The 13,736-nt window shown below is 43.1% G+C and overlaps 1 pseudogene across 1 annotated transcript; it reads right to left on the bottom strand.

Annotated features, from left to right (window-relative positions):
- Window positions 1-10,506: 10,506 nt before the first annotated feature.
- LOC148875959 (ethylene-responsive transcription factor 12 pseudogene) lies at window positions 10,507-11,506 on the bottom strand (annotated as a pseudogene). The gene has a single exon (XR_016105403.1). The product of XR_016105403.1 is annotated as an ethylene-responsive transcription factor 12 pseudogene (transcript).
- Between the last annotated feature and the right edge of the window lie 2,230 nt (window positions 11,507-13,736).

The following is a 13,736-nucleotide window of genomic DNA, read 5'->3' as shown; positions in this document are numbered from 1 at the left end:
CGACTTGTAAACACTGTATTTTCATATTTAATTGGTAATAAAATCAAGTGTTATGTTGATGACATGGTTGTTAAATCTCTATTTTTAAATGATTTAATTGCCGACCTAGACCTCATTTTTAAATTTTTGAGAAAGTACAACTTAAAACTTAATCCAAACAAGTGTGCTTTCAGTGTGACGTCGAGTAAATTCCTCGGATACATTATTAGCCGATGTGGCATCGAAGCCAACCCAGAAAAAATCCAGGCGATATTAGATATGCGACCTCCTAGCTCGGTTAAGGAAACCTAAAAGTTAATTGGCCGAATAGCCACCCTAAACCGATTTATGTCTATGTCAGTTGGGAAGTGCTTACACTTTTTTAAGGCAATAAAGAAAAACCAAGACTTTGAGTGGACTGAAGAGTGTCAGCTCGCCTTTGACAAGCTAAAAAAATACCTTAATTCACCTTCCTTATTAACCAGACCTGAGACCGGGGACGAGCTTAAGCTCTACCTCTCTACAAGTGACGAGGTAGTCAGCTCGGTCCAAATAAGAGAAGTAGATACAGTTCAACGACCTTTTACTATATGAGCAAAGTCCTGCACGCCATTGAGACAAGGTACCCGGACATAGAAAAGTTGGCCTTTGCCATGGTGTTAGCATCTCGGAAACTAAGACCCTACTTCCAAGTCCACACTATCATAGTCCTGACCGACTGACCTCTGAGGTAGATCCTTTAAAAGCCCAAGGTCTCGGGGAGACTAACAAAGTGGGCAATTGAGCTAAGTGAATATGACATCCGTTACGAGCTGTGACCAATAATAAAGGCACAAGTCCTAGCCGTTTTCATCATCGAATGCACCTTCAACTCGCCGACCCCTGAAGTCACTGAGCTGGTAACCACATCGGAAACTTCGACCAGTGCGGCCTCTGCCCTAGCTCGGGAGATATCGACTTGGGTCGAGGAGCCCTACATACTTCACGTGGATGGCTCATCCAACCAGAGTGGGAGCGGGGCTAGGTTGATTCTCTATGGACCTAGTGAAGTGAAGCTAGAATACGCGCTCCAATTTTTATTCCGAGCTTCAAATAATAAGGTCGATTATGAGGCACTTATAGTCGATTGGCACTAGCAAAGGAAGTTAGAGCCAAGCATCTTGTGGTTTGCAGCGACTCACAACTTGTAGTAAACCAAGTGAATGGAGAGTATGAGGCTCGAGAACCCGCCATGTCAGCCTACTTGGCCAAGGTAAGGGAACTCCTACCCAGCTTTCACTCTTGGTATCTCCAGCAAATTCTGAGATCAGAAAACACAGAGGCCAACGCTCTCTCCAGGTTGGCTAGCGCAATAGACTTGACAAAAAGAACACTTTATGTAGAAGACCTACCTCACCCCTCCATGGAGAAGGTAGTGGAGGAGGTCACCCAAATAACGACAATAGAGACGAAACAGATAAATCCACTGATCGACTACCTACGCCAAGGCATATTGCCAAAAGAGCGTAATGCAACTCAGAAAGTAGAACGACAGGCAGCTCGCTACGTGATTGTGGGTGAGTAGGTATACAGAAGGTCTTTCACACTACCTTACCTGAGATGTCTACGTCGAACTGAAGCTGATCGGGTATTACATGAAATTCATGAAGGACTTTGTGGAGGATATTTGGAGGGCAGAGCCCTCGCCCAAAAATCTTTGCAACAAGGGTACTATTGGCCCACAAAGAAAGCAGATGTGATTGAGTTGGTATAGAAATGCGACAAGTGCTAGCAACATGCCAACATTTTACACCAACCAGAGGCCGACCTAAAATATCTAACTAGTCCTTGGTCGTTCGCACAATGGGGGATCGACATACTAGGCCCCTTCCCACCAGCAACAGGACAGAAGAAATTCTTAGTAATAGCAGTCAACTACTTCACAAAACAGGTAAAGGCCAAGCCACTAGTTACCATAATAGCTCGGAATGTGTACTTCTTCTAGAGAAACATTGTATGCAGGTTTGGGTTGACAAGGGTATTGATCTCGGACAATGGTAAACAGTTAGAGGACATTAAGTTTCAATACTGGTGCGCAAAATGGGTATAAGGTAAAACTTCACCCCGGTCGCCCATCCTCAAGCAAATGGCCAGGCCAAGGTAACTAATAGGGCAATCCTCTATGGCCTTAAAGCTTAGCTTTCCTGAACTAAAGGTTTGTGGGTGGATGAGCTGCCCAACATGTCATGGGCCTATTGAACAACCATCAAAACGGCGACAAATGAAACCCCCTTTAACCTAACGTATGGAACTGAAGCAGTGATACCAACAGAGGTGGAAGTATCGACCTTGCGATCCGAGGTGTTCAGTGAAGAAAGTAACGAGATGACCTACAGGCCAACCTTGACTTGGTAGAAGAAGTTAGAGACCTAGCCTACACTCGGACTGTAGCATGCCAACAGCGAGTGGCTCGGTACTATAACGCCCGAGTCAAGAAATGCCAATTCAGAGTTGGTGACTTGGTACTCAAGAAAGTTATGGTGCATGAGCCCGGTGTGGAAAAGCTAAGCCCAAACTGGGAAGGCCCTTATAGAGTCTCCAAGATAATAGGTGGAAATGCGTACAAGATCAAAACACTTGAGGAGAATGTGGTACCCTGGGCATGGAACATAGACAACCTACAAAAGTACTATCTTTGAGAAGAAGTGTTCTAAGCTACGTCCAACTTTACCAAGGCATTTGGGTCGACCTACCAATAGCTCGGCCAAAAGAACATAGAAGATTAGTTCCGAGCAACAACTACAAAAAGATGTTGAGGCATTTGGGACGACCTCTCGACAACTCAACAAGAAAGAATTCCATACAAAAGAAAAGCACCAACACCAGATGTAAAAGCCTAAGTTTCATTATAGTCTAAGAAAAGAAACGCCAACAACCGTACATGTAAAAAAAAGTTTAATGTCATTAAGTTTGGAGATAACAGGCACGCAGGCCCAAGGAAACAACTTACCAAAGCACACAGGCCCCTGGAATCATAACAAAAACCACCATACAAGTCAAGCTACTCTCCCTGGCCACCCTCCAGCTTGTTTTTGACACCATCGCCCTCCCCGTCCCCTTCTTCGCCGTCTTCTTGCTTGTCCTCCTTGGGAGACAGAGGCTATTCATCAACTTGTGTAGAAAGCTCGTACGGTACATCCTTCACAAAGAAAGAGCCGAAGTCAAAATAAGGATGCAACATCTTCAGATAGTGGTGACAAAGTTTGAACCCTTCTTCATTGAAGGAAGGGCATCCTCTGCTTTCTTCTTCTCATACTCAGGGGACTCCAAGAAGTGAGCGACGACTGCCTCCTGAGCCCGACGGATGTCCTAGATAAACTTCAACTGCCTTTCCTCCACTTGGCGCACCTGGGAAGCAATAGTGTCTTGAGCCTCAAATAGCCCACATTCAACCTCAGTCAACTTGTGTTGCATTTTCTGGTTCAACTTATAAAAGCACCGGTGATCCTCCTCTGAACTGAGTTGGACATTCTGCATCTCAGCTTGCAGTGCGCTAATGTTCGCCTACACCTCAACTCTCTCCTTTTGGCTCGCATGAACATGGTCCAGTAAAACCTACCCGATGGAGGTCGCCTGCCAAAAGAAGAAAAGCACGATCGAAATAGATGCTCTAGAAATAAAAAAAAAAAAAAGATAGAAACCTTACAAGAAGACGAACCTGAATGATGTGGTGAGCCATCCAAGCTCCGATGTCAATTGGGTCCAAGTTGCGGTAAAAATGAACATCTTCAGGAAGCAACATACCCTTGGCCATCTGAATAGCTACACGAGGATCAGACACATGATCTAGTATAGAGATGTTGACGTTAGGAATGAAGTGAGGGCCGTCTAAGACGTAAGGCTGGCCTCACGCTCCTCCTAGCTGACTTGAGGTTGGAAGGCACCAGGACCTGTTGAGTATTAATTAGTGCTCATCGGCTCACTACCTCCCTCAAGGTCGATGACAGGAGGAGCAGGGTGTGGTGACCTCACCTCCACATTGGGGAGGTCCCCTCTGCATTGAGGAGCGGCGATCCACCCTTCGCTTCTTCCTTGAAGCCTTTTTCTCCTTGGAAGTTGCCAACATTAAAGCCATGCTCACCATATCTGAAGAAGAGGAAAAGTTAGTCAAGCTAAAAAATCAATGAAATATCAAATGCAAATGTAGATGACTCAATGGCCGACCTACCTACACGACTCAGGCCAGTATGTATAAAAATGGCCTCAACTAGAACGCTCTCTACCTTGACTCTTTGGTGGACAAATTCTTGAACCGTAGCACACATTTCTTCATCCTAACACTGATCGAAGCTCTAACAATCGCTATACCAGACGATGCTCGTGTCCCAGCCATCGTGCCCCAACCACCGTCCTTTAAAAGGAAGAAAAACCTACTCTTCCACTCTTTAACTTTATTAGGAAAATCAGTCAACACCTTGTAACCACTTCAGAAATGGAGATAGAAGCAAAAAGGAATAGTGGATCTCTTCATATTACACAAGCTACAGAAGATGTCTAGGTTCAGAGGAAAGTTATGATGGTGGCACAAACTGATCAACCCCACCAAGATCCGAATTGCATTGGGGATAGCTAACCCAAAGAGACACCATGGTACCTCAACACTAAAAGAATGAAAGGGTGTAGAGGGAATCAAAGACCAGCGACTAGCACCTCCTCATAAACGCAAACAACATCCCGGTCATGCTCCTAAGGATACTAATCAACGTGCAGCTAAATACAGTTATATTCATTAGGGATCTAATAAGTATGGCACATAGACTTGTTCATGGGCCGGGTAGCCCGATGGCCCGACCCGGCCCAGCCCGCACCCTAGTTGGGCTTAGTCATGTAATTAGGCCCGCGGGCCTGACCTTGGGCCTAACACAATAAGCCCAACTGTATTTCGGGTCGGGCTCAGGATTTGTCAAAAAAGCCCGACCTGACCCAACATTATATATTTTATATATTATATAAAATATATAAATAATATAATATTTATTAAAATATATATTTATAATTTAATATATACATTTTTATTCTTTTCTTTATAATATCTCTCTCTATTCAGCCGCTAACAATATGGGCTAAATTTTGGGCTCGGGCCTAGGCCCGAGCTTCGGGCTTTTTATGAGGGCCGGGCTGGGGCCCAAGTTGTAGGCTCGATGGTCAGGCCGGACTTGGGCTCGGGCCTTAGAAAATTTTTTTAATCCAGAGTGAAAGCCCGACCCGAGCCCGGCCCATGAACAGGTCTAATGGCACAACTCCACAATTCGCTCCCCAGACAGTTTGGTCGGGCCGAAAACAGCTACTACCTGCTCAACCTCACTTCTCTTCCCTACTAAAGACCTAACACAATACTCCTAAAAGGAGTCCTCGCCCGAGGAACTCGCTTCATCATCCGACCTCTGGTCGATGACCTACAACCTGACGGACTATGAGACATCGGAAGAGGTAAGATACTCATCGGAAAGGGTAAAGGAAACCGGACAATGGCTAATAGAGCCTCGATGAAGTGGACAAGGAACTCAGATAGTGACCTCCTCCAATCAGACACCACCCCAGAAAGCTCCAAAAACGGTGTAAGTGGGGACCCCATACTTATAGTCCACTAGACAAAAGAGCGAATGGTTGAGATACTTCAACAGCAAATAAACAATTGGCAGCGTGCGTGGATAACTTCGAATTCAAATTATGCACGCCTGCCGAGCGCGCCTCTTTTTCGAATTCAAAAAAAATGCGCTCGTTGAGCGTGCCTCTTTTTTAAATTTTCAAATTTCAAATTTTGAATTTGAATGACCGCCGTGGTCCTGCCCGACCTCAAACCGGATGAAGAAAGCAAGCTAGGCAACCTACGGAACTAGTCGGAACAATTACCTAATTGAGAGCTACTTCCTTTGCCAAGTTGACATAGGCTCAAGAGTGGGGGGTAATTTGGTCCTCGTAATCACTTCATGACATGTGACCTTCAATTAAACCTCGCACTAAGTAAGTAAGCTAGCTTTGCAAGTTAGCCTAGAGCACCTCACCTAGGCGGACCTCCACCTCATCTGGACCGAACTAACAGTCCCCTAGTTCATGGCGACTTGTCTTAGAGACTGGTCGAACTGTAGGAATCCACAATTTGCAAAGAGAGCCTGCTAACTTAGACCAATAGCGCATTACCAGCCCGAAAACATTTACGCATATCTCGCAACTGACATATTAATACGTCCGATTAACTGGAAACGGCTCCACAAAAGGTGAGACCCGTTATGAAGGGCCGTGACGATTATATAGCATTCATTTCTACATGAGAAGGTACACAATAATACACTCTCAACCTCTCTCGTTCTCTCAAAAATTCGGCCCTACAAAAAAACCTTTCGAATCAGAGTCCTAATCACCCGACAGAGGGAGCAATGCAGTATCAGTTTCTTTACTCGATGAATATTGATAATGAAGAAACTGTAAATTAATTCCATGTCTTTACCTGATATCCGAATTCCCTGTTTTACTCTTGACTGATAAATCAATGGGCAGCTACCTTGTTTTTCTTTTGGCTTCAAATGGGTACTTACTTTATGTCAACTAATTGGAGGCTAGGCCCTTGTTATTTGGGCTTAAACAGCAAAAGAGCAAAAGAGTAAAGAGGTAAAAGAGAACAGCATTTGGTGAAAAATGCAAAATGTGTCCACCAAGGGAGAGGCTAGAGCGAGGAAAGGTCCCCTACTGATCGAAAAAACATCCTCAACAGGTTCTACAATTTCTATTTATTTTATTTAGAGCTTCTCGTTTGGATTTTCCTTTGGTCCTACAATTTCTATGTAGGCTTTGTAATCTTATCTTTCTGAGTGGTTGCCCTGCCTGGAAAATTGCTATTCCATATCCAGTTTCGGAAACGGGGCCAGAAGAGGGAGATAAGTGCAGTATGTCATGTGATACCGACACCCAATGAAGCAATTGAATTAATTGGGGTCTACAGATAGATGTTGAGTTGGTTTTGTTGTTGTTCCTTGTGCACTTGTTAGGTCAGAGTTGAGAGACATGACTCCCAAAAGCTAGCAATTTGCTTCTCTGGGTTGGTCAGAGTGGAAGATGAAGAGGGAGGGATTGAGCTTGGATCATTTCATTCTCAAGTCTCAACCCTTGACCAGAGAAATAAGATGGAGAGAAGACTTGAACAAGAAAAGGGGTGTGTCTGTGTGAGTTGTGACTGTGTCGGCAGCCCATCCAGGTTGTTTTAGTAATTTAGGCACCCTCTCTGAAAGTTGAAAATTCAAATCTCAATGCAATTGCTTCACATCAATGAATGGATGAGAAACAGCAGCTACAGTAGTAGTCAATCGTCCAGACTCCAGAGGATCCCTACTCGAGAAGATCCCCTCAAAAGTTGTGGCCTTGTGGGTAGTCCCATGTCTTATACGACGCATGTTGCTTCTTGCTTTTATTACGCCCATGAAAGAAAGAAAGAAGGAAGCAAGAAAGCTTCATGAGTCATGAATTGATCTGTCGTGTTCCTCTTCCCCATTTTAGATAGATAGATAGATAGTGCGCATGAACTTTTCATCAGTAGTGTGAGACAGAGCAGTAGCAGTAGGACATTCAGTCATCGATCAAATGCCAGTATGGCCTTACTTGTTCAGTTTACACTGATGCTGGGTGTCTGGTGAGACGTCCCTTTTGTTCACCACTCGGAAAACGGGCTAACTGCCAACACAATTGATGTCTGATCTGCTGTACCACACTGAGACACAGAGTTGCTTAATTGCTTTTTCTGTTCAACTCTATGTATCTTTACAGTGGTCTCTCTCTCTCTCTCTCTCTCTCTCTCTCTCCTCTCTCTCATGGATTTCTCCTCAAATTTAGTTGGGAAGTTGAGTGCTTGCTCCCTTTTTACCCCTCTCCTCCTGTTGCTCATCGTTTCTCTCTCTGATGGTTGGTGGTGCCTCAATTTTCTTGGGGTGAAAATAGTCAAACCAATTGACTTTATGGGGAAGTTTACTCCGAGTGCCAAATCTAACCAAACCCATCACCCATAACTCATCAAAGCTTGAATCCACTTGCCCTGCCCTACTCGACCCACACAACCTGTGTTGACATTTATAAAGGCCTGCTGAGGTAGTTGAGCATATCCATGGGCCCCCCATTATAGAACACACTCTGATAAAACGTGGGCCACTGGCGAGTTATCTAGAAGATCCATTACTTAGTGCAATTAGCCACATCATCACTCAACATTACACAATTGTGACAGGCTTTATTGGTTGATATTGATTAATAGCCCCCCCACCCCTCTCTCTCCCCATCTCTGAAAACTGGTCTGGGGCAACTGGTCGGGTCACAAGACACCACTTAACAAATCATCAGAATGAACTTTGGAATACCAATTACCAAACTGGGCAAAGGTAAAGTAAGGTGGACCTCACGTAGGGAGTTCTGGTTTTAGTGGCAGATGCACTAACAAGAAGTACAGACTTCAGAATTTTTTTTCCCAATCTTCATCTGTCTTGTTTTGTTTGTGAGTGAGTGATTTCACCCATATTAGGCAGGAAATTCTGTTGACTAATTGAACGAAAAGATTAACCAAACCATTCGGCAGAAACAGAAACTAGAACAAAAGTACCAGACTTCGGAAACGTGGTCAGTACATTTGTTATTTGAACGCGACGTGTCACCCTTGTTTACCTTATGTTCACTGTTCTCCATTTAAAGCGACCCACGCACAAAAGGCAAAAGATGCAAAAGTCGGATACGAATACGATCCTCACCAACTCCAGATATGCTCTCCCTCCCTTTGCCACGTGGCAAGTTTCAGTCACCATTAACCCATAACTAATAAAATTCGATTGCGTGCTTTTTCCATCAACATATTTATTTATTTTTTAATTAAAGCAACTAGGGTGCTGCCTTCCCTAAATTTGCTACGGTGGCCCCCACCTAGATCTTCCATCTGATGTTGCGATGCGCAACACTCAACCAACAATTCCTCTCATTATTTTATTACGCGCCCTCGGTGAAGAAAAAAACAAGGGTACTTCCATGCACTCTGTCGTCACCTTACTGACTTAGCTGCCTTCACCGTACACGTGTACCACTAAAATCTGTCCGCTGCATCATAAGCACCAGCACCTGCTACCCTACACGTGTAGACCCTGTGATAGGCCGACAGTCTCTTTTCTGAAACCGTATTGAATTTCAAAGCAAAAAGCCGGATTGACGTTGCTGCTTTCACGTAACGTGCGCCCCAAGTGTACCATCAATCTCACCGCCTCCTGCCTGCACCTTCCCCTCTCTCACTTCCCTCCTACTCTTCCCATGATCGTCCGTCCATCTCAGTTTTCTTTCTGAGACGATGCAACGCACGGCCTGGATTGACGGGACAATTTGAGTCAGGTGTACGGTTTTAACTAGAAGCGTTCGTGTGTATCGCACGTGGTACCGGTGTAATCAAACCCTTGCCCCCTCTACCCACTTACTTTTTTTTTCTTTTTTATTTATGTTTGAATATTTTCTCCCTTTTTCATTTAATACGTAAAGCAGAAAGTGACAAGTATGAATGTATGATAATGAGTGGAGCAGGCGGGGTTTCAGTGTTTTATCATCCACCCATCCATCATCCATCCATCCATCATGATGATGGCATGGCATGGGATATACATGCAATGCATGCGTGGAAGTTGGCATTTGTTTGTTGCTTTGCTCCCTAGATGGACGACCGTCAACGGAACAGTCGGGGAGAAGCCACCGTCACCGACAGAACGACGGAAGGAGTGAAAACGAAGAGCGCCGTGATGCCTCCGTTGCCGACAGCTGTGGGGCCCGTTTGATTGCGACAGCTACGGCGCGTGGAACCACGTGGATGAAATGAAAGGGGGCCAGCGTAAGCAGACGTCAACACTGAGAGAGAGAAAGGGAAGCGCGTGGGAATGGAAGGGGAGGGGGACCACACGCGCGTCAACCCGTCGCTGTTTTTTGTTCTTGTAATGAAAGCCGGCCATACTGTCTGTCTACTACTTGCGCTTTTATTAGTTGAAGCGGGGACTTGTGCGTGCCTTCTCGCCTCCTTCCCTTTTATATACATATTTCTTTTTATTTTTATGATTTTTCTATTATTTTTCCGACGAAATTTTCGTGAGATAAATCGGAGAGAGGACCAAATGCAGAAGTCCAGGTTCCGAGAAAAGAAACAAGTTTTGTTCGAATTAGAAAAACAAATACGTGGGGACTGACGCTAGCCAATGCCAGTCCTCGCTCTTCACGCCCCGGCCGGGAATTTGATTCTTGGTGGTCTCGAGAAATAAAAGATAGTAAACGGGTCTTTCCTTGTCGTTATTAAAATTCGTTTCAAGCGTTATCTAATCTGGAACAAGTCTGTGAAACCCATTAATATACGCTAGAGATAGAAAGAGATACGCCTATTTTCTCTGGATATGCCGTCGGAACTTAACGACCTGAAAGCATAAAACACATCGGACGGTAAGATAATGCCGGCCTATCCAACAGAAGGAATAAGATTGAAAGAACATAGAATAATAAAACCAACTTGTTTTGTTTCATGTAAAGAAGTGCAATATATTTACAATCTGGTTCTCTGGTTATCGATGAGGTAACATATTTGATCATTTCCTACTTCAAAAACCGAAGGGAAAACAGAACAAAGAAAAGTAACAAGAAGCAATGAACGCAAAAAAAGGATCTCTTTTTTCCTCATCTCAAACACAAAGGAGACATGGTCGTAGAGGGCGGAGGCTCGTTTAAGTCAATCGATAGGCCCCGTTTAACAAGCCCAAAAAACGACGGCGAGGTTGAAGCAGGTTCTGGTGGCAGAGCTTCAGTCGCAACATGGACGTCTTTAACCGAAGAAGCACCCTCATCGGAGCTGGCTTCCTTAAGAACGCGCGTCTGCAAAAGCTCACCGAGAACAAAACCGCCGGGAGGACATCCCCAGCGGTCGGAAGGTACGTTGAGGTCAAAGGACAAACCAGTTGACCGTGGGGGAAAGTTGGTCTTGGCTTTAGCCCCCCTGAGAGACCTGGCAGCACCGTCGTAAGCAAGAGCTGCTTCTTCGGGGGTATCAAAAGTACCCAACCAGACCCGGGTTTTCTTCCATGGATCCCTTATCTCGGCAGCGTATCTTCCCCATGGCCTCTTCCTCACCCCCCTATAGTGTCCCTCGCGAGAAGCCATGAGAGAGGAAAGGAAAAGCTGTGGGTCTGTGAAACCTTGGAGACTTAAAAGAGATTGTTCTGCGTAAAAGCAACAGCCCAGCAGCCCTAAAAGAGAAAAGGAGAAAGAAGTGGAAGGGACCCACTATTCTCAGTCTCCCGTAAACGTCGGCTGAGCGGCACGACCTCGTCTCATTTAAATACTAAAGGAGGTCCGAGTGCCTGTGAGTGATGAGAAAGAGAGAGAGAGATGGGGCAGTGGTGCAGCTTCAGAGAGGGATGGTGGAGGGGAGTGGGCAGCCTTAACTCGTTGGAGCGGGGCGGGGGAAGGGGGCCAAGGCCAGCCATAAACAATGAATGACATGGATTGGGCCGCCTCGAGCAGAGAGAGCCGCCGCCTGATTTGACGTGTCGCAGGGGGCTCTCATGTGACTACACCAGAACAGTATGACGTTAGCCCTACTGTAGTACGGAAACTGATGGAGCGGCGCCTGCTCTTTCTCTCTCTTTTCTTTATTAATATTTTTATTAATTATTAAATTTCGGAGCTGCTGCAGTGTGACGACTGACGAAAACGGAGGTGGGTGTCGTGTCGTGTCGTGTAGTTGGTGGAGAATAGCTACTCTGCTTTTTGTACGTTGAAGTGGATGAGGCGTCCCACGTGGACGGAATCGGCGTCGTGTCGAACTTCGGGGGACAGCCGAGTTCGACTCGCTGGAGGCTACTGAGTTCCGCTTGGTCGGCGTTCCCTGGGGCCCACACTGTTCCATGACATCTACAATCTACTCTTCCGCGTTTTGTCGTTAGAGCGTCACGTCGTCTTACGTGGCTAGATCTGTAAATAACGAAGAAGATTAAGAGTAACCATTGAGCTCGCAAGGATCGGCCCGCAAAAATCGCTTCCTCCAACTAATTAGCCACGTGTCTAGTAATAGATTTACCTCGAATTTGGTTTTGTGATTTCTATGATACCGAAAGAGCGATGATATTGGAAGAATCTCATGGTCCGATAAGAACCCCCAAAGCCCACGTCAAATTTTAATGAAATTGATTAATTGGGCTTAGTATATATATATATATATATATTAAAGGAAATCTTTCAGCTTCATCATTTGGACTCGTGGGCTTTTTAAATTTAGATATATGGTATTTTTGAGAAACTTATGTTAAAGCCCAAAATCCATTATTTTCATTTAAATAGGTCTCTTCATTTTCTAGAAACTAAACATGTATCAATTTTTGTTAAATTCCTGCTAAACTTCATAACTCACTATCATACTACAGCTGCTCACTATTCAGACATGACTTTCTTAATTTTTTGGAAAGATAAATATGTGGCAGTTTTTGAGGAATTGTTATTAAAGCCGACAACCCACTACCACCATTTTTAATCCATTCCTAAAAAAATGCAAAAGTTGTTATTCATTAACTCTTTACTATTATAACAAAAGAAAACTATCCATATTCTAATAATTATTAAAATGTTATTTTTTGAAATAAATATTTCTTGAAATTTTAATAATTATTTAAAATATCAATAAATATAAATTTAATAGTATTAATTCCATAGTGTAAATTTAACATTACAAATTCCCCATACTTAGTATAGGGTCATTCACCAGTTTTTATATTAAAGCGTGTATAATTAATTTTATAAAAATTGTCTAAAACTCACAATTAGTTTTCAACATTTCCCTTAAACTCACCGCTACTTTTCAAAATGCCTAAAATTCACCATGTCAATAAATTTTTATTTTTCAAAACTCACATTCTGTTAATGCATTGTTAATACTTCTTAACAGAAGTGTCCATATCAACATAAATAACAAATTTTTTGACCAAATTACCTTTGAATGGCGAGTTAGAGGAAAAATGGTATTTTCAGTTTTTTTTTTTTTGCATTTTTAGTGTTTTGTTATAAATTCTAATGTTTTTTTATAATTTTGGTTTTTTTACATTTTCTATTTTCAATAATCTATAATTTTTCCTGTATTTTTGTTATTTATTTGTAATTTCTGTATTTTTCTATAATTTTTAGTATTTTTTCTATATTTTTTATTTTTCGATTTTGTTTTTCAATTTCTATAATTTAAAAATAATTTTTTATTTTGTTTGCAATGTCTATAATTTTTATAATTCCTATGTTTTTATGTACTTTCTATTTGAAAGCATTTTTGAATTTTTTTCTTTTTTCATGTCTAAATATTAAAATGGTAATATATTATTACCCATTGATTTATTATATATATGTTTTATGAAGGTTAAGATGATGAATTTTAGACAATTGATTAATTAATAAATTTGGATATATCCTTTCGGTACCGTAGGAATTGCTAAATTTTCGGATAGACCCCGTCTAGAGACCAGAGTTTTCAGAATTCAGATTAGACAAAGAGAATTTGGAAAAAGCGATAATGCCTTTTTCTTTCTTTTCTTGTATTTTAATTTTCGGGAGAGAGTGAGGGCTATTGATTATTGAATAGTGGGTTGTGTGCGTCCACACTGATCCTGCTGCGAACGTCTCTACGGGAGTGACGCCAACCTACAAACTCAGCTGCGGGGTCATTGGCAGACAGTTCACAGAGCTATAATGCT

This window comes from Nelumbo lutea, chromosome 1 (genome assembly GCF_056320005.1).
Source record: "Nelumbo lutea isolate HS-2025 chromosome 1, American lotus-T2T, whole genome shotgun sequence".
NCBI lineage: Eukaryota > Viridiplantae > Streptophyta > Magnoliopsida > Proteales > Nelumbonaceae > Nelumbo > Nelumbo lutea.
This window is presented reverse-complemented; position numbering and strand designations above follow the sequence as displayed.